At 37.2% G+C, this 27,809-nt stretch overlaps 3 pseudogenes; 2 read left to right on the forward strand and 1 right to left on the reverse strand.

Annotated features, from left to right (window-relative positions):
- Nucleotides 1-16: 16 nt before the first annotated feature.
- On the forward strand, nucleotides 17-1,500 carry LOC132804113 (photosystem II CP47 reaction center protein-like; annotated as a pseudogene).
- A 16,731-nt stretch (nucleotides 1,501-18,231) lies between these two features.
- LOC132804202 (photosystem II protein D1-like) lies at nucleotides 18,232-18,980 on the forward strand (annotated as a pseudogene).
- A 956-nt stretch (nucleotides 18,981-19,936) lies between these two features.
- LOC132804124 (large ribosomal subunit protein uL2cz/uL2cy-like) lies at nucleotides 19,937-27,633 on the reverse strand (annotated as a pseudogene).
- Between the last annotated feature and the right edge of the window lie 176 nt (nucleotides 27,634-27,809).

The raw sequence follows: 27,809 nt of genomic DNA on the forward strand, positions 1-27,809 counted from the left end.
TGATCTTGTATGTTTGCTTGCTGTCCATATAATGCATACAGCTCTAGTTGCTGGTTGGGCCGATTCGATGGCTCTATACGAATTAGTGATTTTTGATCCCTCTGACCCTATTCTAAATCCAATGTGGAGACAAGGGATGTTTGTTATACCCTTCATGACTCGTTTAGGAATAACCAATTCATGGGGCGGTTGGAGTATCATAGGAAGGACTATAATGAATACAGGTATTTGGAGTTACGAAGGCATGGCCGGTGCACATATTGTGTTTTATGGCTTACGCTTTTTGGCAGCTATCTGGCACTGGGTGTATTAGGATCTAGAAATATTTTGTGATGAATGTATAGGAAAACCCTCATTGGATTTGCCCAAAATCTTTGGAATTCATTTATTTCTTGAAAGGCTGGCTTACTTTGGTTTTGGCGCATTTCATGTAACAGGATTGTATGGTCCACGAATATGGGTATCCAATCCTTATGGACTAACCGGAAGGGTACAATTTGTAAATTTGGCATGGGGTGTGGAAGGCTTTGATCCTTTTGTTCTGGGAGGAATAACCTCTCATCATATTGCAGCAGGGACGTTGGGCATATTGGCGGGTCTATTCCATCTATACAAAGGATTACGTATGGGAAATATTGAAACCGCCCTTTCTAGTAGTATCACTGCAGTCTTTTTTGCAGCTTTTGTTGTTGCTGGAACTCTGTGGTATGGTTCGGTAACTACCTGATAGAATTATTTGGTCCCACTTGTTATCAATGGGATTAAGGATACTTTCCATAAGAAATATATCGATGAGTTGGTGTTGGGCTAGTCAAAAATCAAAGTTTATCCGAAGCTTGGTCTAAAACTCCTAAAAAATTAGCTTTTTATGATTACATCGGAAATAATCCAACAAACGGGGGATTATTCCGAGTAGGCTCAATGGACAATGGGGATGGAATTGCTGTTGGGTGGTTAGGACACCCTATTTTTAGAGATAAAGAGGGTCATGAACTTTTTGTATGTTGTATGCCTACTTTTTTTGAAACATTTTCGGTTATTTTGGTAGATGGAGATGGAATTGTTAGAGCCGATGTTCCTTTTGGACGGGTCGAATCGAAATACAGTGTCGAACAAGTAGGTGGAACTGTTGAGTTCTATGGCGGTGAACTCAATGGAGTCAGTTATAGTGATCCCGCTACTGTGAAAAAATATGCTAAACGTGCTCAATTGGGTGAAATTTTTGAATTGCATCATGCTACTTTGAAATCTGACAGTGTTTTTCATAGCAGTCCAAGGGGTTGGTTTACTTTTGGACATGCTTCATTTGCTTTGCTGTTTTTCTTCAGACATATTGGGCATGGTGCTAGAACCTTGTTCAGGGATGTTTTTGCTGGTATTGACCCCGATTTGGATGCTCAAGTAGAATTTGGAGCATTCCAAAAACTTGGAGATCCAACTACAAGAAGACAAGTAATCTGATAGAATATTGTTTTGTTGTTTTTCATTTTTAGTTTTGTGAGTAGGATACCAGACAAATATCGATTTGAATCGATACCTTTTCTTTGACTCTTACTCTTTCTTTATATGGGAGACGACCCCAAATAAATAGGAATGGAAGCTATAATAGTATGTAAACCATGATTGAATCTATGGAAGCATTGGTTTATACATTCCTCTTAGTCTAAACTTTAGGAATAATTTTTTTCGCTATCTTTTTTTGGAGAACCACCTAAAGTTCCAACTAAAAAGGTGAAATGATTTTTCATTATCTCAATTGAAAGTAATGAGCCACTCAATATTGAGAGTCTCATTACTTTAACTAGTCTCTATGCTCCTCGAATGGATCTCTTAGTTGTTGAGAGGATTGCCCAAAAGCAGTATATAAGGTGTACCCAGTAAAACTTACAAGTAAACTCGATATAAAGATGGCAACAAGGGTTTCTGTTTCCATTATTATATAGTTTCAATACCACAATGGGTCTATGATAAGATCATTTATTTACAAATGGTATACAAAGTCAACAGATCTTAATGAATATAAAATACGATTCATGGCTACACAAATCGTTGAGAGTGTTGAAGTGTGGCAATTTTGGCACTTGATGGTGCATGCACCGGTTAGCATGCACACCTTGGTATCACCTCCTTTCCTTTTATGAGTTTATATATATTTTTTTTTGTATATTTTTAATTGATGTGAGGTACATTTGGATAATGTTTTGTGCCTAAGTTATGTATGCAAAAGCATAGGCAAAACTATGCACAAAAGAGTAGGAACGTTATGCTTGAAATGCCTATGGTGTTGGATTCATAATTTCCAGCAACATAGGTCTACTGTTTATCTTATATCTCAGGTTTCAAATGGATTTTGGGGCTGAAATTTTGAGGGATGTGTAAAGACATATAGAGGCGACAATTTTTCAAATCTTAGGTCAAAATGACATGGGGAAGTCCATTTTCTATTCCAAACAGATTGCTGTATCTGATGGGCCCAGTATGCAGAGTATAGGTCAGTGTTGGAGCTGTTTGGCCAATGATCCAGTTCCAAAACCTTCTTAGCTCTTGAAGCAATATTTATTGATGACCAAGGATACCTCAAACCAAGTTTTATAAGCAGATACAAAGGGGAACTAAGTAGGTGAAGCTAGTTTGATTGTTTACCCAAACTAGTTAAACAATATAAACTTAATTCAAACCATGTGCCACTTTTTACTATATTTGGAATAGACATGTTGCAGCTGGTTTTTACCTCTTTCGTGTATGAAAATTTAGGTGTTGGCCATTTTACTTTTTAAATTTCAAATGCTTTACTCATTTTGTAAGCTCACATGCTTGGTGTCACGGTCCCACTGTTCTAAGCGTACAACGGGGCCGTGCGGTGCTTACTCGCCCCTCGCGGGTAGTAAGCCAACCATTAATATCCCTCGCATGTAAATAACCCACACGATATTAGTATTGTGCATGCACCAAGCAAGCAATAAAATAAAACATGTAATCACACAATCGTTAGAAAAGGGTCAGTAAACAAGGCAACAATACGATGAAACACGCAATCAAGAGTTCTCACCTATGCTAGTGGTCTAGCCCAACAACTTGCCGACTAGCCACCCCCCTCCAAAGAGCTTATCGGGCCATTTTCATTCCGACAGGAATACATATCAAAATATGCGAGGAATCATAATGGCACTATTGCCTATAACAAAAGCTAGAAATCTAAGCAAGTGACCATGGGCTTGACTAATGACCCTGGATGAACTTGGCTTGGTATTTACAATCAAAATTTATAGGTGTGTGTGACTCTTACATCCTCCCCCACTTATTCTATGGACGCCCTCGACGACTCCGCTGCTTTGAACTCCTCGATCTGCTGCTTGTAGGGTGCCAAGTTGCCTTCCTTCTCCCAGCTAGTTTCTTCTTCTCCTAGTCCCTTCCACTTGATGAGGTACTCTCGTACTGGCTGTCGATGCATGCTTCTGGTTCTTTCTGTAAGGATCTCCTCCACTTCCTTTGTTGTCTTCGGCAGCTTGGTCTTGACTTCGACTCTTGCTGGAGTGTTGCGCGCTGGATCTTCCTTGTCGGCATAGTATGGCTTGAGGTTGTTGACGTGGAATACTAGGTGCACTCTTATCCATCCTGGGGTAACCACCTTGTACGACGCCCTCCCTACTTTGGCAATTATCGGCATTGGTCCCTTATATTTTCTCATCAACCTGGGGTCTCTATCTCTTAGCCAGCGAAATTGCTCTCGAGTTAGCTTAACCATCACCATATCCCCCGCATTGAACTCTAGGGGCCGCCGATCTTTGTCTGCCTATTTCTTCATCCGATTTGCCGCCTTCTCCAAGTAGGCCCTGTATATTTCCATGTTGTTCTTCCACTATTTGGTGAAGTTAAAAGCCTTTGGGTTCTTGCCTTGGTACTCATCGACTGTGTATGGGAGTGAGGGCTTCTAGCCGTTAACTATTTCGAATGGGCACTTACTTGTGGGAGATCCCTTCTGTGCGTTGAAGCAAAATTAAGCTATATCAAGGAGTTTCGCCCAATTCTTCTAGTTGGCACTAACAAAGTGTCGTAGGTACTCCTCAAACATGCCATTGAATCTTTCCGTCTGCCCATCCGTTTGCGGGTGATAACTAGAGGAGATGTTGAGCTGGGACCTAAGAAGCTTGAATAGTTCTATCCAAAAAGATCCCGTGAACTTTGCATCTCTATCGCTTACAATGTGTCGGGGCACACCCCAATATTTCACCATAAACTTGAAGAATAAGTGGGCGGTTTCCTCGGCCGTACAGTACTTTGAGGCAGGGATTAATGTTGCATATTTTGAGAATCGATCCCCAATAACCAAAATACTTGAAAGATCCCCGATCTTTGGAAGGTTGGTGATTAAATCGATTGACACACTCTCCCATGGGTGTGACAGGACGAATAGAGGTTCCAACAGCCCTGGTGGTTTATGCCACTCCACTTTGTCCTGTTGGCACACAAGACAGATTCGGATGTAGTCTATAATATCGTCACGTATCTGTGGCCAATAATATCCCTTTTTGATTAAGGCATACGTCCTTTACCACCTCGGATGTCCAGCCCACAGAGTGTCGTGGCGTTCTCTCATTAACATCTTTCTTAGGTCTCCAGCCTTTGGGACAAACAACCTATTGCCTTTTGTCCATAGTAAACCATCCTCCTCCCAAAATTGATGAGTTTTTCCCTCCTTTAACAGTTTGAGGATATTTTGGGCACATTGATCTCCCCCTAGATGCTGCTTTATCAGCTCTCGCATTGAAGTCGCAATAGTACTCGCAGCCATGTTAGCCAACACCCTTAGTGCCGCAAGCTCTGTCTTATGACTTAGGGCAGCCGTTGCCTAGTTTTTGGTCCTCGCTTTGTGCTCGAAATGGAGGTCAAACTCCACAATGAATTCCTGCCAACGAGTTTGTTTTGGGGTTAGTTTTGGTTGTGTAAGGAAGTGACTAACGGCTGAGTTATCAATCTTTACTACAAAGCTTGACCCCAATAAGTAGTGCCTCCAGGTTCTTAAACAATGAATTACAACAAGCATCTCCTTTTTTTGAGTCGTATAGTTTCTTTCTATCACTGATAACTTCCTGCTTTCGTAGGCGACAGGATGACCATCTTGGAGAAGGTCTCCACCTAAAGCGAAGTCAGATGCATCAGTTTGGACTTCGAAAGGTCTTGTGATGTCCTGCACGGCCAACACCGGGTCTTTCATCATTGCTTCCTTTAGATCCTGGAATGCACCCTCACATTCCTTGCTCCACTCCCAAGGCACCTCCTTCTTTAGCAATTCCGTTAGGGGAGTTGCTTTCTTTGAGTACCCTTTTACGAAACGACGGTAGTAATTTGCCAATCCCATAAATGATCTATGTTCTTTCACATTAGCGGGAGTTTTCCACTCTTGGATGGCATTTACCTTCTCCATGTCCATACGGATCTTCCCCTCCTCAATGATGTGTCCCAGAAACGTGATTTGTCTCTTGCCAAATGCACATTTTTCCTTCTTCACAAATAATTGATTTTCTCGGAGTCTCTGGAATACCATTCGAATGTGTTCGACATGTTCTTCCAAGGTAGGGCTAAAGATTACAATGTCGTCATGGTACACCACCACAAATTTGTCAAGGAGGTCTCGAAATACCTGGTTCATGAGAGTGCAAAATGTTGCTGATGCATTCGTCAATCTAAAAGGCATCACCAGGAATTTGAAGGCTCTGTATCGTGTAACACAAGTGGTTTTCTCTTCGTCTCCTTCAGCGATTCTCACTTGGTAGTATCCCGATCTCAAATCCAATTTAGTAAAAAATTTGGCTCCACTTAGCTGGCGAACAAGTCAGCTACTAAAGGGATCGGGTACTTGTTTCGCACCGTGACCTTGTTCAGTGCTCGGTAATCTACACACAGGCACAAAGTTCCATCTTTCTTCTTCTAGAATAATACTGGAGCACCATAAGATGCCTTCGAGGGTCTCAGGAACCCTGCTTCCAAAAGTTCCTTAAGTTGCTTTCGTAGTTCTGCCAACTCAGGAGGGGCCATCCGATAAGGTGCTTTTGCTGGAGGTTTTGCTCCTGGTATCAGTTCGATTTTGTGGTCAATATCTCGTCGAAGAGGTAGGTTCCTCGGTAAGTTGTTCGGCATCACATCGTTGAATGATTGCAAGGCGTCTAGCACCATAGGAGGGGTAGGTTCATCATCTTCACCCTCCCTCGCTACCACCAATGCAATGTAAGAGGGTTCTTTGCGTCTTACTCCCTTCTTAAATTGGAGAGCCGATAGAAGTTTGGGGTTGTTCAATTGCTTCCTCTGTACGGGAACTATTCCTGTTTGTTCCCTTCAATCTCTGAACAAAAGTTATGGGTGGCACATGTGTCCACCATCACACTTTTTGCGGCCTTTCCATTTATTGCCGCATCCATGAACATAAGACCTTTCTCATTGGTCTTCCTTGCCTGAATGACCTGTCCATTAAGGGCATTCAAGAATCTCAGCACTCCCACTTGTGCGCCGTCTTCTCCTTATTCTACTGCCTCTTCTTGCCCTCCTTCATGCTCTTGGGAGTGAATAGATGCTTGCAGAGCACTAAAAGCGGTCTTATGGGGGCATTCACCCACTCTATGGGGACCATTATATAGGAAACATGTCAGACGTCGGGGTCTAAATCCAAATGCATTGGGGTTCCGTGGTTGAGGTTCTCTCATGTTCGAAGGTTTCCTATTGTCGGTTCCCCCACGTCTTGTGAGATTGGTAGGCCTGAAGGGTCTACCACTATTGGCATTCGAAGGAGGCGGTTGGGGCCTTCTATTGATGGGGCTCTCTGTTGAGTAGTCCATTAGACGCTCCGCTGCCCCTAGCGCTGAGGCTAAGTCTTGTACTCTCTGTCATTGAAGTTTTGTCATAGCCCAAGGTTTCATCCCTTCTAGGAAGTAAAATACCTTATCCTTCTCAGACATGTCGTGTATATCGAGCATGAGTGCCGAGAAAGCTTTCACGTAGTCCCTTACATTACTGGTCTGTCTCAATTCTCTCAAATGTCGCCGGGTAATGTAGTCCACGTTCTCAGGAAGGAATTGGTTTTTAAGTTCCTTCTGTAGCTGGTCCCATATGTCAATGATGCATCAGTTGTTGTTGATATCTTCGTAGTTAGATCGCCACCACAGTTTTGCATCATTGGTTAGGTACTTGTAGCCATGGTCACCTTCGTTTCCTCCAAATCCGATTTTATTGCTTGAAAATATTGTTCCATATCAAACAAAAAGTTTTCGAGCTCCTTCGCATCTCGTGCCCCTCCATATGTTGGGGGCTCAGGCACTTTCATTCGTCCATAGTCCCCGCCCATTGGGACAGTAGGTCGATTTTCTACCACTCACATGGTGATGGCAAGCTTGGTGTTTATTTGCCCCATTTCAATCTTTAAGGCTTCCATGGTGGCTCGAAAGTCCTCCGTCAGTTAGTTGGCCGTAGACATCAATCTCTCTATGGCCTCTTCCACTACTCCATCTCGCTCGCCCGCAGTAGAGCTCGAAAGGCCAGTATTGCCCCACGGGGTTTGATTCCTCTCGAGTACGCTCACTCGACTGGCTATGTCGTCGATTGTATCCATATTTTCAAAGGCCTCCTGCCAGTTGTGGCCTCTGATATGTTCATTTACAACGCCAGCAAGCTCCCCGAGCTGCTGGTCGATGGTATTGAACCGCATTTCGTTTGTCAGCTTCAACATCCTGTGCGAGTGACTCCCAACCCCGCTCTGATACCAACTGTCACAGTCCCACCGTTCTAAGTGTACAACAGGGCCGTGCGGTGCTTACTCGCCCCTCGCGGGTAGTAAGCCAACCGTTAATATCCCTCGCAAGCAAATAACCCACACGATATTAGTATTGTGCATGCACCAAGCAAGCAATAAAATAAAGCATGTAATCACACAATCGTTAGAAAAGGGTCAGTAAACAAGGCAACAATACGATGAAATGGAAATGTGTTCGTTTTATTCGGTCTCGATTGAGAGAACAACAGAGAGGTTTACAAGCACGCTATCAAGAGTTATCACCTATGCTAGTGGTCTAGCCCAACAACTCGCCGACTAGCCACCCCCCTCCAAAGAGCTTATCGGGCCATTTTCATTCCGACAGGAATACATATCAAAATATGCGAGGAATCATAATGGCACTATTTCGTATAACAAAAGCTAGAAATCCAAGCAAGTGATCATGGGCTTGACTAATGACCCTGGATGAACTTGGCTTGGTATTTACAATCAAAATGCAGAGGTGTGTGCGACTCTTACACTGGGTATGTGTGAACTAGTTGTAATTTCAAGCTTATATTGTTAAATGTATGAGATGGCTACATATCCAAGCCTCATTTTTAAAAACCAACGTGGTACCTTTCTTCTCATCTCTTCTTCAACATCTTAGAACACTCTAGGAACCCTAAAAACCAGAAAACACCATATCCAAAACCTAAAAACACAACTCACACACAACCATTCCTAAGAGCATCACCAAAAGCTTGCTTGTTGCTAACACTTCAAGCTAGCTTGGTCTTGGTCATAACCTACTCACCCCAACAGAGAGTATTTCTAGATTTGGTCTAAGACGAACTGCTATAGGGAGTTTATTGAAGCCATTGAATTCAGAATACGGTAAAGTAGCTCCTGGGTGGGGAACTACTCCTTTGATGGGTATTGCAATGGCCCTTTTTATGGTATTCCTATCTACTATTTTGGAGATTTGTAATTCTTCCATTTTATTTGACGGAATTGGAATGAATTAGATTCACAAGAACTAGTAACTAGCTTTTCAATACAAAGTGAAGCATTAAGGTCTCTGATTTTGATCCCATTATATTTTGGTAGTTCGATCGTGAAATTTCTTTGTTCCTATAGTTCCGGAATATGAGTGGGTGGCTTATTATAATTGATCCTGTGGATAGTACAGAGAATGCGTCTATCATCTTGATAGAGATGGTTTTACTTCGTCAGATATTCATTCTAGTATTTAAACCACAGAATATAGAAAATAGATTCCAAAGTATTATTAGCACTATGATTCATCCTTAATATTCAGACCACGAGTCCAGACTTCCTTTTTTTTTTTTTTTCCTTTTTTTCAAAGAGTTAGATTTAAAAATTATAAATCAAAATATTTTTATTTTTTCAAACTCCTATTTATGCTTATTTGATTGAAGGACAAGGGTGTCGTTGGATTTTTATTCATTCTAGTTATTCATTGAATAAGTGATGATCCAACAGTTCTTACTCAAGGAATTTTTGGAATTAGTTTATAAAGAAAGGGTTTTATGGAATCATCGTGGTTCTAGTATGAATCTGGGGTTTTAACCGATTCAGAGGATCTTAGCAAGAGAATTCCTATCAATATCAATAATAAAGAAAACAGTAGTTAAAGGTGCATTACACACAATAAAAAAAACTATAAAGTAGGTAAAAAGCAGATTCAAGAGGCCTATAATCATCACCACAGAGACAAATAAGCCAACTTGATATTCTGGCATTATAACCACAAGAAAGAACTTTCAAATTTTTATTCTTTTGTATCTTCAGAAACGATTGAATCAGAGGATTAAGAAGTTTCGAACTTAACTTTCTATTACACATATCTGGTAGAACTAGTATTTTGGTGTTTCTGTTTGAGCCGTACGAGATGAAATTCTCATATACAGTTCTTGGGGGTGGGGGGGGGGGGGGGGGGGTTGTGGGAGGGTCTGCTCTATTTACCTATCCCAATAAAATCTATGATTGGTTCAAAGAACATCTTAAGATCAAGGCAATTGCAGCTGATATAACTAGTATATATGTTCCTCCTCATGTCAACATTTTTTATTGTCTAAGCGGAGTTACACTTAGTTGTTTTTTAGTACAAGTAGCTATAGGGTTTACTATGACTTTATATTACCGTCCGACCGCTATGAAGGCTTTTTCTTCTATTCAATATATAATGACTGAAGCTAACATTGGTTGGTTAAATCGATTAGTTCATTGATGGTCGGCCAGTATGATGGTCCTAATGATGATCCCGAAGTATGTTCTATATATTTCACTTAGTTAATGGAAATGTTTTCTTTTCCTTTGCATTGACTCAATTTATTATACTATCAGAGTGAAACAAGGGATCCAAAGAAGAATATGAAGAATAAGGGCTAAACTAGATTAGTAACAAGTAAATCCTTTGTATGTAAAAAGTTTTAATATTCTTGAGGATAAAATCCAACTGCAAGGTCTGAGACGACCCAGAAAGAACTTGATCATGATTTGTAAGCCCACTTGGGTATTGAACATTTATCTGTAATAACTGAATTCCTTACAATGGATGGTTGTTGAAACTCCAAAAAAGGAAATTTGGTAAATTTTTTCTTACTCTTACATAGAATCATTCATATAGGTGTGGATACCATATCAATTTTTTTATTTTTTATATGGATCTATTTGGTTCGTTTGATTCTTGCTCGAGCCGGATGATTAAAAATTATTATGTCCAGTTCTTTTGTAGGATGGATCTAGAATAATTCATCTATCCTAATAACAAAAAAAACCCGACTTGAACAATCCTATATTAAGAGCTAAGTTGGCTAAGGGGATGGGGCATAATTATAATGGAGAGCCCGCATGGCCCAACAATCTTTTATATATTTTTTCGGTAGTAATTTTAGGTACTATTGCATGTAACATAGGTTTAACGGTTCTAGAACCATCAATGATTGGCGAACCCGCGGATCCATTTGCAACTCCTTTGGAGATATTGCCTGAATGGTATTTCTTTCCCGTATTTCAAATTCTTCATATAGTGCCCAATAAATTATTGGGTATTTCTTTCCCGTATTTCAAATTCTTCATATAGTGCCCAATAAATTATTGGGCATTCTTTTAATGGTTTTCGTACCCACGGGGTTATTAACAGTATTCTTTTTGGAGGACGTTACTAAATTCCAAAACCCATTTCGTCATCCAGTAGTGACAACCTTCTTTTTTATTGATATCGCAGTAGCCTTTTGGTTGGGTATTGGAGCAACATTATTTATTGATAAATCCCTAACTTTAGGTCTTTTTTAAATTTATTTAGTTGAGAAATAAATAAATAAAACACGATGTGTGTATCTAGGGAATAGTCGCTTCAAAGTGAATTCTCCCTAGATACATTTATTTATTCAATTAAATTTTGGATCTATTTCGAGTATATAGAATGTGCTAAAGATTCAAAACTCATTTTTATCTCTTTTTTTTTTTAAAATAAATAATCCATTAAAATTTATGGGAAATGCTTTTCTATTTCTAGAATGTCCAATATATGTTTTATATCTTCTATGCGAAAATGTTTCATTTTCATAAGCTCTGCTTCACTGTTATTCAAAAGGTCTAATAATGTATGTATATAGGACCTTTTAAGGCAATTATAGACCCTGTGGTGCAATTCTAATTGGTGAATAAAAATAGATTTCAATGCTATTTCGTTTTGATTTTTATATGGTTTAGCCAATCTATCATGAAAAGTAAAAAGGGGCAAAGTAACTTTGTGTTGGTTTTTTTCTAAATCAAAATTTTCTTCTTCTGCATATAAAAAGGGAATAAATAAATCAATCAAATTTCGGGAACCCTCATGAAGTGCTTCTTTAGGAGTTAAACTTCCATTTGTCCATATTTCGAGAAAAAGTATCTCTTGTTTTTCATTCCCATTCGCATAATAATGAATACTATGATTGGCATTTCGAACAGGCATTAATACAGCATCTATAGGATAACGTCCATCTTGAAAGTTATTTGGCATTTTTATATGATACCCATTATGCCTTTCGAGTTGTAATTCAATACACAAATTAATTGGTTCCGTTAGGTTCGCTATAGCCTATGTATTATCAACAATTTCCACCGAAGGTGGTAAGATGATGTCTTGAGCAGTTACATATCAGGGACCTTTGACACAACTAGACGCATCACAAGTTCCATAGAGGTTACTTTTCTATACAATTTGTTTCAACTCAATAAAATTTCATGTATAGATTCTTGAATACCCACTATGGTAGAATATTCATGTCGTATTTTATCAAATTTTGCGCATGTGATACATGTTCCTTATATTTCTCTAAGCAAAGCTCTTCGCATCGCAATGCCAATTGTATCGGCTTGGCCTTTCATAAGTGGAGCTAGAATAAAGTGTCCATAATAAAGACGCTTACTGTCTACTTCTAATTCAACACACTTCCCCTGCAGTGTCTAAGTAGATATTGTTGCCTTCTCCTGAACCATAGTAATATTATTTTATTAGATCATTCAATTATTTATTTCTCTTGAAATATCTTCAATGTTTATTTTTATACACGTCTTTTTTTAGGAGGTCTACAGCCATTACATGGCATAGGGGTTACATCTCGGATGAAACTTAATACGAATAGGTCTTAATGCCGCATCTCTTCGGAGATCGGGGCCTTTTATCATGACTTCTGCCCATTGCATACCTTGATCCACTACTATCTAAATAGCATTTCCCATTGTGGTTTGAGCGGCAAATGGCGACCCTCATCTTGTACCCTTGAATACACAAGTATCGGCAAAAGACCATGAAATTACTCGACCTCTTACATCCGTAATAGTTACAATAGTATTGTTGAAACTTGCTTGAACATGAATAACTCCCTTTCGTATTCTACACTCATTTTTACGTGAACCAATATGTTTATTCTCATGTGAACCAGTTCTTGGTATAGGTTTTTCCATATTTTATCATCTCATAAATATAAGTCAGAGATATATGAATATATCCATTTCATGTCAAAACAGATCCTTTATTTTTATTTATGTATTTGTACAATGGTTCCTTTAGATTTATGGAGTCCTTTTTTGTTTAGAAGGATTATCATTGTCTTTGTCTATATCTCAGGTTGGAATAAATTACTATAATTCGTCCCCACCTATGGATCAGTCGACATTTTTCACAAATTTTATGCGCAAAGGCTCTTATTTTCATATTTATCATTCCTTAATTTAATTCTAACTTTCTTTATTGGAAGAAAATAAGTTGCTTGAAATTTTTAACTTTGAATTGTATACCCCAAAAATGAATGTTGAAATTGAAAAAACCATATAATCATTGGAATCTTTTTTCAGAGACTATAAACTATACATTTGCTGGTTGAATCAAAATGACTTGCTTCACTTTTGCTTCGATTTCCTCATCGTATATATATATATAAAAAACTACTTATAATCATTTTTGAAACATAATCTAGAATCAGATTTTCATTATCTAAATGAATTTAGACTATACCATTGGGCAGTTATGCAGTAATTCAACCTTCATGAATCCTTTTTTTTTCTTTCATTTTAGGTCAAACTCCTTGACGTATCAACTAATACGGGAGGGGTGATATTAGAAAACCACCCTTTCTCTTCTTTGTTTTTTTTTTTTTTTTTTTTACAAATATGAAAGTTCCACATATAATTCATATATCAGAAGGATTACCATATATAACACAAAAGTTCTCCACCAATTTCTTTTAATCGAGCCCCTTTGCTGTAATTGTACGAAAAAATTACAATCTCCATTCCGCCTAAAATTCTAGGAATTCGTTGATAGTTAGAATATATTCGTAGACTGGGTCGATTAATCCATTTTAAATTTAAAACAGCTTTATATGGTGCTTTCCTATTCCTTCTATGTCGTAGGGTTAAAACCAAAAAATCTTTGTCATTTTGTTGATGTTTCCGCATCTTTTCAATAAAACCTTCGCGTAAAAGGATTTTAACAATGTTTTCAATAATGTTAGTAGATGGTATTCAAACTGTTCTTTTTTTATTCATGTCAGCATTTCGTATAGAGGTTATTATGTTAGCAATAGTGTCTTTATTCATGATAAACTTAGATTATTGTTTTACTCAAATTTGATATAATCAACATGCTCTTTTTCTGTTTTATTTTTATTTTTAATTATGAATTCTTAAAGGCATATACGTGAGACACAACCACTCTACTACTAATAATAAATCTCAATTTACTAAATAATCTTAATCAATTTCAGTTAAATACTCAGTTAAATATTATAACTATAATAATTATATTAATTATGTTATGGTCTCTTCTTATAATACTTCGGGTGCTAATGAAACTATTTTAGTGAAATTTAACTGTCTTAATTCCCGGGTGATCGTACCAAAACTTCGGGTTCCTTTTGGGTTTCCTTCTTGTTCAATAACACCCACAGCATTTTCATCGTATTGTATGATCATATCGTTCTCAGATTTAAGCTCTTTACCAGCATGTACAATTACAGCTCTAATCACTTTTGATCATTCTAGAGGTGTATTTGGTATTGATTCCTTGATTACAGCAACAATAACGCCACCAATATGAGCATATCATCGATTACTAGGTCCTATGATTCGAGTACACATTAATTCTTGGGCCCCGCTGTTATCCGCTACATTCAAATGGCTTTGGGGTTGAATCATTTTTTTATCTGTTTTTATCTGTTGTTTGTTCAAAACAAAAAAGGAAACCTGAAATTGGTTTTTTTTTTTTTTTTCTTCATCCAAAAAGCCTTTTCTTTTGGTTCTATGTTCCTATACCGAAATAATGAATTGACTTCATATGCCGCTAGTCAAACAGCCTTTCTAGCGATATTTTCTGCTACTCTACTCATTTCATAAAGTATTCTATCAAGTTTGATGGCAGCTACCCAATATTCAGGAGATCCTTTCCCCGAACCTGTACGGGTTTCTGTAGGTCTTATTGTAATTAGTTTGTATGGAAATATACGTACCCATACTTTCCCAGCGCAACGGACATTTTGTGTCATTGCTCATTGACCGGCTTCAATTTGTTGAGATGTGATCCAAGCGGGTTCAAACGCTTGAAGAGCATATCTACCGAAGCAAATACAATTACCTTGATAAGATATTCCTTTCATTCTTCCTCTATGATGTTTATGAAATCTGGTTCTTTTGGGCTAGAGTTGATGGTTGTTTATGAATTCCATCTTTACTACAGAATTGGACAAGAGAGTTTCTTCTCATCCAGGTTCTCACGAATGAAACGATTAAAAAATAATATCTATGTATTTATATTTACCTATTTAATGAATAATATACTAAAAAAATATATTGATTCATGAGATTTTTTGAAATTTCATCTAATCTATTAGAAATTTTTATTTCTTGTTTTGATATCTAACTAAACATGGATTCGATTTATAGAGAATTTTTATTTAGAGATACATTAGAGATAATAGTATAGATACAGTAATTTTGTTATAAGGTTATAATGAATCTTTATTTTGTTTTACATTTTATTATCATATCGGATCAGCTAAAATTTAGAAATCCAATAAAATCAAAATTTTCACAGGTGGATATTTACTCTTTCAATATTTAGTTGTCGGTTTAGTCTATGACATGAACTTTCAGAATAAATGAATTGGTTTCTGGTTCATTCCGCCATCCTACCCAATGAATCATTAAGATTCATTTTCAGTATAATCTTATGTATTCATAGGTTCTATCATTCCCATCACTTCTCGATTAATGGCTAAGTCTGACTTCTACAACGGAGCCCCTAATGAAATTTGATTTGTTCTCGAGTCAATCCTCTCAGTATTTATTAGCTTGGGGCTCTTGATTCTTTTTCTATGAGCAGATTTGTATAATTATAGACCAATTAGTATTAATGGTTTATTACATTCCTCGTTATGAGATGAATCATAGACCTTACATATTGGAATCATATATCATTGATATTTATTTTTTTTTCACTTTTTCTAATTTTTTGATTTATCCGCATATTTTTTTTTTCTTTACAACTCAGACTTATATTCATTTTTTCTTTTTTGTTGTTTGTTTATGCAAAAAAGATTTCAGTTGCTACGTTGATATGACCAATATATCATATCTCGACCAGTTTTTTATATCTAGATAATGCGAAAAAATGAGCTGGTTATTGGTTCTATAATAGTTATTAGTTCACGATGAGCTGATTATGACTTGAATCAAATCGATTCGTTTTTTAATTTCTGTACATGAAATTCCCTCGACACTAGAAGATATTTTCATATTTTTTATTCTTCTTGTAGATCCTCCGAATAATTTTTCAGTTGTGCAAACCAAAGAGAATGATGACCTTGGGTTTATGCCAAGTCTGAAACCAAGTGGATTTATTTTTTGTCCCATAATCCCCCGCTACTATACATATCATGACATGTCATATCGATCTACTTCTTTTTTTTATTCATTCATGTTTTTTTAAGCATAATATGGCGTATTTTATTTGTATTTTTATTATAAAAAAATATTTGTCATTTAACCTTAAAATTCTTCAAAGACAATTTTGTTCTTTAAATAGTCTATATAATAATGTACAGCTATATGTTTTGGTATAATAGTTATATGACAAGTGGGTCTTTTTATTGGATAACTTCGTCCCCGAGCTTGAGGTTTTAATTTTTTCACAGTAATTAGTATCTTCGAGGCCAGAAATCACAAAATATTCTAATTTATGATCAATTCATTCAATATTTCCATTTTTAGAGGACAAATTCCCACATTTAAATTATGTATCAGATGTACAAATACCCTACCCCATTCATCTGGAAATTTTGATTCAAACCCTTCGCTATTGGATGAAAGATGCCCCTTCTTTGCTTTTATTACGGCTTTTATTATAATTGGAATAGTTTTATTACTCCAGAAAAATCTTTTTCTTTTTTTTTTTGAAAAATAATTCAAGATTTTTCTTGTTCCTGTATAATTCTCATTTTTATGAATACGAATCCATCTTACTTTTTCTCCATAACCAATCTTCTCATTTATGATTGACATCTTCTGGGGTATTTTTTTAGCGAATTTATTTTTGTGGAAAAATAAAACATCTTGTACAAAAAGTCTTTTCCAATGATTTTCCAGCAGTTTTATGGTTCTTCACGGAGCCTTTCATGCATTATGTTAGATATCAAGGAAAATCTATTTTGGTTTCAAAAGATACACCTCTTCTAATGAATAAATGGAAATATTTTCTTGTCCTTTTATGGAAATGTCATTTTTATGTGTGGGCTCAACCAGGAAGGATCTATATAAACCAATTAGCCAACCATTCTTTTGGCTTTTTAGGCTATCTTTTCAGTGTGCGACTAAATCTTTCAGTGGTAAGGAGTCAAATGCTAGAAAATTCATTTATAATGGATAATGCTATAAAGAAGCTTGATACATTAGTTCCAATTAGGCCAATGATTGGATCATTGGCTAAAATGAAATTTTGTAACGAATTAGGACATCTTGTTAGTAAGTTGACCTGGGCCGATTCGTCAGATTTTGAGATTATCGATCAATTTGCCCATATATGCTGACATCTTTCTCATTATTTCAGCAAATCCTTAAAAAAAAAAGAGTTTGTATCGAATAAAATATATACTTTGACTTTCTTGTCTTAAAACTTTGGCTCGTAAACACAAAAGTATTGTACGGGTTTTTTTTTAAAATATTAGATTTGGAATTATTGTAAGAGTTCTTTATGCATGAAGAAGGGGTTCTTTATTTGATTTTTCCAATAACTTATTTGACTTTTCAATGGTTATATAGAGGGCGAATTTGGTATTTGCATATTGTTTGCATCAATGATCTGGTCAATCATGAATGCTTGGTTGTTCGACCATGGAAATGGAAATTATCCTTAAATGCTGAAGAGATAACAAAAAATTTATTTAGTCGTCTATTATGAAATGTTCATATGGTAAGAGTAAAGGTTGATCAACTGAATATTCAACTTTGTTAGAGGCTTGTCTAGGGAAGGAGCTAGATTTTAGGTGTATACATAAGGAAGGCCGTGTGCAATGAAAAATGCAAGCACGGTTTGGGGAAAGATTTTTGCCTATTTTTTATTTTCTAATTCTAGGAAGTAAATTATCTACTCCATCCAACTAGTTCCGGGTTCGAGTCCCAGCCAACCCATTCTAATTATTCTATCGAAATCATATGTATCTAAATTAAATTTGAATTTTAATCAAAATTTTGTAACTTATTTATTTTTATTCAATTTATTTATTCAGTTTATTAAAAAAAAAAATGGATGAATCTAGATAGATAAAAACCTCGATATATCTATGGATGTTGAATATTGGTTGACATGGGTATATAAGTCATGTTATAATGTTGAATAACAAGCCCTCGATTATCTATTTATAGAAAATTCATGTGCTTGGGAGTCCCTGATGATTAATAATTGAATAAATCAAGATTTTACCATGTCTTTACATTTGATGGTTTGGTGTTTTGATGATCCCTACCTATTGACCACAACTTCTCTATTTATTATCACTTTCATTGTTGCCTCTCCGGTAGATACTGATGGTATTCGTGAACCTATTTCTGGATCTTTACTTTATGGAAACAATATTATTTCTGGTACCATTATTCCTACTTCTACAGCGATAGGTTTACATTTTTACCCGATATGAGAAACGGCTTCCTTTGATGAATGGTTATAAAATGGTGGTCCTTATGAGCTAATTGTTCTGCACTTTTTACTTGGTGTAGCTGGTTATATGAGTTGTGAGTGGGAACTTAGTTTTCGTCTAGGTACGAGCCCTTGGATTGCTATTGCATATTCAGCTCCTGTTGTAGCTGCTACTGCTATTTCATTGATCTATCCAATTGGTCAAGGAAGTTTTTATGACGATATGCCTCTAGGAATCTCTGGTACTTTCAACTTCATGATTGTATTCCAAGTTGAGCACAACATCCTTATGCACCCATTTCACATGTTAGGTGTAGCTGGTGTATTCAGCGGCTCCCTACTCAGTGCTATGCATGGTTCCTTGGTAACTTCTAGTTTGATCAGGGAAACCACAGAAAATGAATATGATAATGAAGGTTACAGATTCAGTCAAAAGGAAGAAACCTACAATATCGTAGCCGCTCATGGTTATTTTGGATGATTGATCTTCCAATATGCTAGTTTCAACAACTCTCATTCTTTACACTTCTTCCTAGCTGCTTGGCCTGTAGTAGGTATTTGGTTCACTACTTTATGTATTAGCACTATGACTTTTAACTTTAATGGTTTCAATTTCAACCTATCTACAATTGATAGCCAAGGTTGTGTAATTAATACCTGGGCTGATATTATCAGCCGTGCTAAGTTAGGTATGGAAGTTATGCATGAATTTAACGCTCATAACTTCCCTCTGGATCTAGCTGCGGTCGAAGTTCCATCTACAAATGGATAAGACTTTGGTATTAGTGTATACTGAGTTATTGAACATAAAGGAGCAATAATCATTTCTTGTTCTAGCAAGAAGTTTGGTATTACTCCTTTAGGAGTTTTTTTACTTAAATTTTTTTCTTTACTTCATCTTTACTTCAACATACCCATACATTCATTATGTAGAAATTTTTATTTTTGATATCCTCTTTTCAATTTTTTTTATTTTACATTTAAATTTAAAGTTTTCAATTCCATTTTTTCTTTTTTAAGTTTGAATAATGAAAAAAAAATGATAAATGGTGTAAATTGACTTATTTGTTTGTAATTTGTAAGTTTGTAATTTGTAATAGGGGCGGATGTAGCCAAGTGGATCAAGGCAGTGGATTGTGAATCCACCATGTGCGGGTTCAATTCCCATCATTCACCCATATATATATTTAAACTAAACAAAAAAATATTGAAAATATGAAAATAGTTAACTATATATACTATATATATTAACTAAATACACTATAGATATTAACTAAATAAAGACTAAATAAAGAAAAATTTTAAAATTTAAATTGAAGTATCAACTAAACGGGACCAAGTGACTATTATTTCTTTTTATGCTTTTGTGTTAAGCATATTTATTTTTCTTAATAAATGATTTGCTACAAAAGGAATTTTTTATTTTTTTAGTGAACGTGTCACAATTAATTACTACTTTTTTTTTTTTTTTTGTAAAGATGAAGAAACAATTTCTATTTACTATAGCGACTAAGAATCAAATTATCACTATATTTATTCCTTTTTCTACTTCTTCTTCCAAGTGTAGGATAACCCCAAGGGGTTGCAGGTTTTTTCTACCAATCGGGGCCCTCCCTTCACCACCCCCATGGGGATGGTCTACAAGGTTCATAACTACTCCTCTTACTACAGGACGCTTACCTAGCCAACATTTCAATCCGGCTCTACCTAAACTTTTCTGGTTCACCCCAACATTCCCCACTTGTCCAACTGTTGTTGAGCAGTTTTTGGGTACCAAACAGACCTCCCCAAAAGGTAGTTTTAATGTGGCTGGTTTACCCTCTTTTGCAATCAGTTTCGCTACAGCACCTGCTGCTCTAGCTAGTTGTCCACCCTTTCCAAGTGTGATTTCTATGTTATGTATGGCCGTGCCTAGGGGCATATCGGTTGAAGTAGATTCTTCTTTTTGATCATTCAAAACCCCTTCCTAAATTGTACAAGCTTCTTCCAAAGCATATGGCTTTCTGGATGTAGATGATGATATCTATACAAATTGATCTTATATATATATTGTTGAAATGTGGTGATCTTGCCACAATGTGCAAGGTAGTTTGGTTACACTTGCACTCTTCATTTTGCAACATCAAAGACCAAGCATTGTTTATGTTTATGCGTTTTATTTTATCTTGTAATGTTTAGGAACAATACCCTTTTTGTAATGCCCTAAGCTCATTATCTAGCTTAAGGCCTTTTTTGTGTAGTTGCCGTAATTGTATTTCCAGCAACATAAGTCCACTTCCTTGCATTCCGTTTGAAGTAGGTTTGGTATTTGGACCTGACTTTTGGATATGATAAACTAGATACGCAGAGGAAGCAGCCGCAAAAAGAATGGCCCAATTTGGAGCTGGGAAGGCTGAGTTAAGCCCCAAACAATCTGACCCTTGTGCAGTGTTGTTGCCCAGAACACTGCGCAAAACTGCCTCGGGTTTGATTACTTTTGAATGGGTAAATGGACTTTGTTTTATCTGGTTTTTGGGTAAAACGTAGTTTAATATTCAAAAAGGTTTCCCTCCAATTTTCAAGTCAAATGGAGCTGGTTTTCAAATTCAAATACCTTAGACAAGCTGAACTGCCCATTAAAGAAGGTTTCTTGCATGCCCAGCACATTGATTAGAGTTAGTTGAGGTAGTTTGGCTTGGTTGGTTACTTTTAATGCTTTTGTATTTATTGCTCAATATGGCAGCATGCCTTATTTTCTTTTTGATGTATTTAAAAGTATGAAAATTGTAATGAAAAACGTTGAGAAAGAAAATATTCAAAAAACAGATTTTGAAAAACAACATTTTTGGCTCTCTCTCTCTCAACTACTACATTTTTGGTTTCTTGTTCTTCCCAAAGCTAACAACCTTCTCAAGAACCCTAAACCTCCATTAAAACCAGAAACAAAACATAAACAAACCCAAAAAAAAAAAAACAAAATCAAGAACCAAGAACCAAGAACCAACAACAATCATTCTTGACTAACACCTTGAATGATTGTGCTCTAGGGTACAACAACATAAACCTACACCAAATTCCATCATGGTATCAGAGCATAGTGTAATTTCTTAGGACCTTGTGAGCTTTCAACCTAGACCATTTTATTTGTGAGAGGATTCCCCACCTAAAGCCTTCCAACCCAAACCAAAACCTCCCAAAAAGACTAGTTGAAACTCACCAAAACACCACCACCTGAGAGCTTGTTCTTGTGTCCATTTTTCAAAACTTTTCAAAAACCATCTTTTTCAAATGGCCTCACAATCCTTTGCAACCCCAACACCACCTAAGTTTGAAGGCCAAAACTATTCCATTTGGAGTATAAAAATGGAAGCCTACCTTCAAGCCTTTGGTTTATGGGAAGTCATAGAAGAAGGTTATGTAGTGGAGGAGTTGAGAGCTAATGCAACCCAAGCACAAAGAAATGCACATGAGGCCGAAGTTGCCAAGGGGTTCAAGGCCCTCACTGCCTTGCACTCCTCCATGAGTGATTCCATTTTTATAAGGATAATGTCATGCACAAGTGCTAGAGAGGTTTGGATAAAGCTTCAAGAGGAGTTCCATGGAAATACTAGAACTCGGCAAATGCAAGTTTTAAACCTAAGAAGAGAGTTTGAGACCTTGAAGATGAAGGAGAATGAGCTTGTCAAGGATTTCATGGAAAGGATGCTCAAAGTGGTAAATCAAATTCGGGTCCTTGGTGAGCAATTGATCGATTAAATGGTAGTAGAGAAAGTATTGGTGAGCTTACCCGAAAGGTTTGAAGCTAAGATTTCCTCCCTTGAAGAATCTAGAAATCTTAGTGAAATAACCTTGAGTGAGCTCATCAATGCTCTTCAAGCAACCGAACAAATGAGAGCCATTAGAAAGGAGGAGACCATAGAGACTGCATTCTATGGTGGCCACAGCAACAAAAAGAAGAACAAAGGAAGGAAGAGCAACAACACCAACCAAACCGGTTTTACAACCAACAACAACACAGACAACAACAAAAATGGATGGAATCAACAACAACAACAATAAAGCCATCAAAACCGAGGAGGGCATCCACCTTGCCCTCATTGCAAGAAGCTTGGACATCTACCATCCAAGTGTTTTTGGGGGCCGGATGCATCTTGTGAATGATGTGGAGGAAAAGGCCACATTGCCAAAGTATGCAAGCAAAGGAGACAACAAGCCAATGTGGTTAATGAAGAAGCCGAGAACCTATTTGTGGCCACATGCCTTAAAGTCACAAGTAGTGGTCTCGGTTGGCTTGTGGATAGTGGTTGCTCACACCACATGAGTTCCCAAAAGGATGGCTTTGTGGAGCTTGACCGAAACTACAAAACCAAAGTGAAGATTGGTGATGGCCGGTTCATGAAAGTAGAAGGCAAAGGAGATGTGTGCTTGAACACCAAGGAAGGTACCAAAATTATAAAAGATGTGCTATATGTTCCTAGTTTATGTGAAAACTTGCTTAGTGTAGCACAATTGGTAGAAAGAGGCTTTGCTTTAAATTTTGCAAAAGATGGATGTATCATATATGATGCTTGTGGTAATGAGTTGTTTAAGGTACCATTGAAGGACAAAAGCTATAGATTGGACCTAGTTAAGAATGAACAAGCCTTAAAAACCAAAGTGGAGTCCATTTCTCAACTTTGGCATAAAAGGCTTGGGCATTCTAGCTATGGTGCCATGAAAAACACCAATGCCATTGTGAAGGATATGCCAAAGATTGAGGAGATGAAAAGCCTATGTGATGTATGCCAACTAGGGAAATCCACACGGCTTCCATTCCCTAAAGCCGGTTCATGGAGAGCTAAGGAGAAGCTTGAGCTAGTCCATTCGGATGTGTGTGGACCGATGAGTTTGTCATCAATTGGAGGATGTAAGTACTTCCTAACCTTTATTGATGACTACTCAAGGATGTGTTGGGTATATTTTCTAACAACCAAGTCACAAGTGCTTGAGAAGTTCATGGAATTCAAGAAGATGGTGGAAACCCAAAGCAATACAAAGATAAAGTGCTTGAGAACCGACAATGGTGGAGAATATACAAGCTTGGCTATGGAGGATTTTTGCAAAGAAAATGGAATGGTGCATCAATTCACAACACCATACACACCACAACAAAATGGTATTTGTGAGAGGAAAAATAGGACCTTGATGGAGATGGCAAGGTGCATGATACATGAGAAGAACATGCCAAAGAAGTTTTGGGTCGAAGCCATATACACGACTAGCTACATCCAAAACCGAGCATACACCAAAGCCAATGACTCCAAGACACCCTATGAGATATGGTATGGAGAAAAACCATCTTTGGACAACATAAAAATCTTTGGAAGTGTTTGTTTTCTCCATGTTCATCCACACATGAGAGAGAAGCTTGACAAAAGGGCAAATGTGGGCATCTTGGTCGGCTTTAGTGAGGTTACCAAAGGTTTTAGGGTTTTCAACTTGGAAACCAAGAAACTTGTGGTAACAAGGGATGTGAGGATTGATGAAGATGCTGTTTGGGATTGGACAAAGGAGAAGCTTCTTGTCCATGAAGATAATGCTCGGTTGGATGATGGAGAAGAAGAAACCAATGACAATGACAATGAAGAAAATGAAGATGATGAGGAGGATGCACTTGAGACCATTGGAGCCGAATTGGAGATTGGAGATGGTGTTAGAGGAGAAAGGCCATTGCTTGAAATATATGAAAGGTGCAATGTTGCCTTGAGTGATCCTACCAATGCTCAAGAAGCTATGCAAAAGAAAGAGTGGATGGAGGCCATGCAAACCGAAATGGATATGATAGAAAAGAATGAAACTTGGTCTTTGGTTTCTAAACCTAAATACAAGAAACCAATTGGTGTAAAGTGGATCTTTAGGACCAAGTTCAACCCGGATGGAACAATATGCAAGCACAAGGCAAGGCTTGTGGCAAAAGGCTATGCACAACAAGCGGGTGTAGATTATGGAGAGACGTTTGCACCGGTTGCAAGAATGGAGACCATAAGGCTCATCCTATCCATCTCGGCCTCAATGTCATGGAAGGTGTACCACCTTGATGTAAAGTCGGCTTTCTTGAATGGTGTGCTTCAAGAGGAGGTTTATGTCAAGCAACCCGAGGGCTTCATTGTTCAAGGACATGAGGATAAAGTCTACCATCTACACAAGGCACTTTACGGGTTAAAGCAAGCACTTAGGGCTTGGTATGGCAAGATTGATGGTTACTTGACCTAACAAGGCTTTAGGAGGAGTCCAAATGAGCCAACACTATACATAAGGAATGAAGAAGGCATGATTGTTATCTCACTCTATGTGGATGATTTGTTGGTCACGGGTGAAAATGAAAAGAATGTGGAAGTTTTGAAAAATGAACTTGAAAAGGAGTTTGACATGTCAAGCCTTGGTGAAATGAATTACTTCCTTGGAGTGGAAGTGATGCAATGCTCTAGGGGTATTTTCATATCTCAAGAGAAATACATCAAAGATCTTTTGAAAAAGTTCAAGCTTGATGAATGCAAGCCAATGTCAACACCAATGAGCCAAGGAGACAAATACAAGAAGGAGGATGGCACACCAAAGGTAAACCCGACCCTATATAGAAGCATGATAGGAAGTTTGCTCTATGTATGTTCATCAAGACTGGATATTATGCATGCCACATGTGTTTTGTCTAGATATATGCAAGCACCATCCCAAAACCATTTTGTAGGTGCCAAAAGAATTCTTAGATACTTAAAAGGAACACAAGACTTTGGAGTTTGGCATGATAGGCAAGATGTGATGAGATTAAGGGCCTACTCGGATAGTGATTGGGCTGGATGCTTGGATGATATGAAGAGCACTTCGGGGTATCTTTTCTCACTTAGTAGTGGACCATTCTCATGGAATGCAAAGAAGCAAGCAACAACCGCTCAAAGCACCGCCGAAGCCGAGTACATTGCTTGCTCTTCATGTGCAAATCAATGCGTTTGGCTTAGGAAATTATTGGAGGACCTTGGTTATCCTCAAGAGGGTTCAACCATCATCAAATGTGACAACACTTCAGCCATATCAATAGCCAAGAACCCCGTTCAACATGGAAGGACAAAACACATACCGGTGAAGTATCACTCTTTGAGGGAGTTTGAAGAAAATGGAGAAGTAAGCTTGGAATATATCAAGACTGAAGATAACCTTGCAGATTTCTTCACCAAGCCACTTCCAAAAGCAAGATTTGAGACCTTGAGGAAGCTTCTAAATATTTTAAGCAAGAACACCAAGGAGGAGTGTTGAAATGTGGTGATCTTGCCACAATGTGCAAGGTAGTTCAGTTACACTTGCACTCTTTGTTTTACAACATCAAAGACCAAACATTGTTTATGTTTATGCATTTTATTTTATCTTGTAATGTTCAAGAACAATATCCTTTTTGTAATTCCCTAAGCTCATTATCTAGCTTAAGGCCTTTTTTGTCTAGTTGCTGGAATTGTATTTCCAGCAACATAAGTCCACTTCCTTGGATTCCGTTTGAAGTAGGTTTGGTATTTGGACCTTAATTTTGGATATGATAAACTCGATATGCAGAGGAAGCAGTATAAAAAATAATGGCCCAATTTGGAGCTGGGAAGGCTGCGTTAAGCCCAAAACAATCTGACCCTTGTGCAGTGTTGTTGCCCAGAAAACTGGGCAAAACTGCCTCGGGTTTGATTACTTTTGAATGGGTAAATGGACTTTGTTTTATCTTTTTTTTGGGTAGAACATATTTTAATATTCAAAAAGGCTTCCCTCCAATTTTCAAGTCAAATGGAGCTGGTTTTCAAATTCAAATGCCTTAGAGAAGCTGAACTGCCCGTTAAAGAAGGTTTCTTGCATGCCCAGCACATTGATTAGAGTTAGTTAAGGTAGTTTGGCTTGGTTGGTTACTTTTAATGCTTTTGTATTTATTGCTCAATATGGAAGAATGCGTTATTGTCTTTTTGATGTATTTAAAAGTATGAAAATTGTAATGAAAAACGTTGAGAAAGAAAATATTCAAAAAACAGATTTTGAAAAACAACATTTTTGGCTCTCTCTCTCTCTCAACTACTACATTTTTGGTTTCTTCTTCTTCCCAAAGCTAAAAACCTTCCCAAGAACCCTAAACCTCCATTAAAACCAGAAACAAAACCTAAAAAAACCCAAAAAAAAAAAAAAACAAAATCAAGAACCAAGAACCAAGAACCAACAACAATCATTCTTAACTAACACCTTGAATGATTGTGCTCTAGGGTAAAACAACATAAACCTACACCAAATTCCATCATATATATCATATAATTCTTATATATATCATATAATGAAGTACCGCATGAATGGATATATAGGAATCAAAATCTATCGAGTCACTCATGTTATGATCTTCTACATCTTAGGTCTTCCCGTTCCTTCATCTGGCTTATGTTCTTCATGTAGAATTTAGACCAAATGACTCTATGAAATTACGTTGATACTTCCACATATTACAGGTAATGTAGGAGAAATCTCTATTTTTCTCCTTGGGCTTAGCTTTCAACTCGCCTTTGACCATCAAATGAAATGCGAAGAACCCGTCCTCCTCTCTTTGAAACAAGGGGTGCTTTTGGTTCTGTCGGTGCTTGAAACAATTTTTTCTTTTCCATATTACTATATCTATAGAGTCAATAATTTTATATGAGGAACTCCTGAACTCAATCACTTGTTGCCATTACTCTTCAGTTTTCTACCGAGGTCTATCCTGTAGAGGGACTCAAATTGTAAACCTAATTGGTTACTTCCAATTACATAAATCAATAGATCAAACCGCACTCAAAGGTAAGGTATTTCCTATTTTTATAGGAACTTCTGTACTAGAAACAATGGTATCTCCAATTATAGCCCCTCTGGGATGTAAAATATATCTTTTCTCACCATCCCCATAGTGTATGAGACAAATGTATGCATTTCGATTAGGATCATATTTTAGAGTTACGATTCTACCATATATGCCTTTTTCATTTCGTCGAAAATCGATTTTATGATATAGACACTTATGACCTCCCCCTCTATGCCTTGCGGTAATGATTCCTCTGGCATTACGACCTTTACCACAATGATGCTGCCCATAGATCAAATTATTTCATGGATTGGATTTCACTTGATTGTCTATGACTCCTTTGCCTGTGCTTGGGATATAAGTATTGTATAGATGTATCGCCATGCTATTAAGTATTTTGATTTAAGTTCTTTTCTTTCTAACAGGTGGAATAGAATAACTCGGTTGAAGCGTAATGGTCATATGCCTGTAATGCATTGTATGTCCTGTAATAGGTCCCATTCTTCTACCCTTTTCTAGTAGTCGATGACTATTCATAGCTATTACCTTAACACCAAAGA

This window comes from Ziziphus jujuba, chromosome 6 (assembly GCF_031755915.1).
Source record: "Ziziphus jujuba cultivar Dongzao chromosome 6, ASM3175591v1".
NCBI lineage: Eukaryota > Viridiplantae > Streptophyta > Magnoliopsida > Rosales > Rhamnaceae > Ziziphus > Ziziphus jujuba.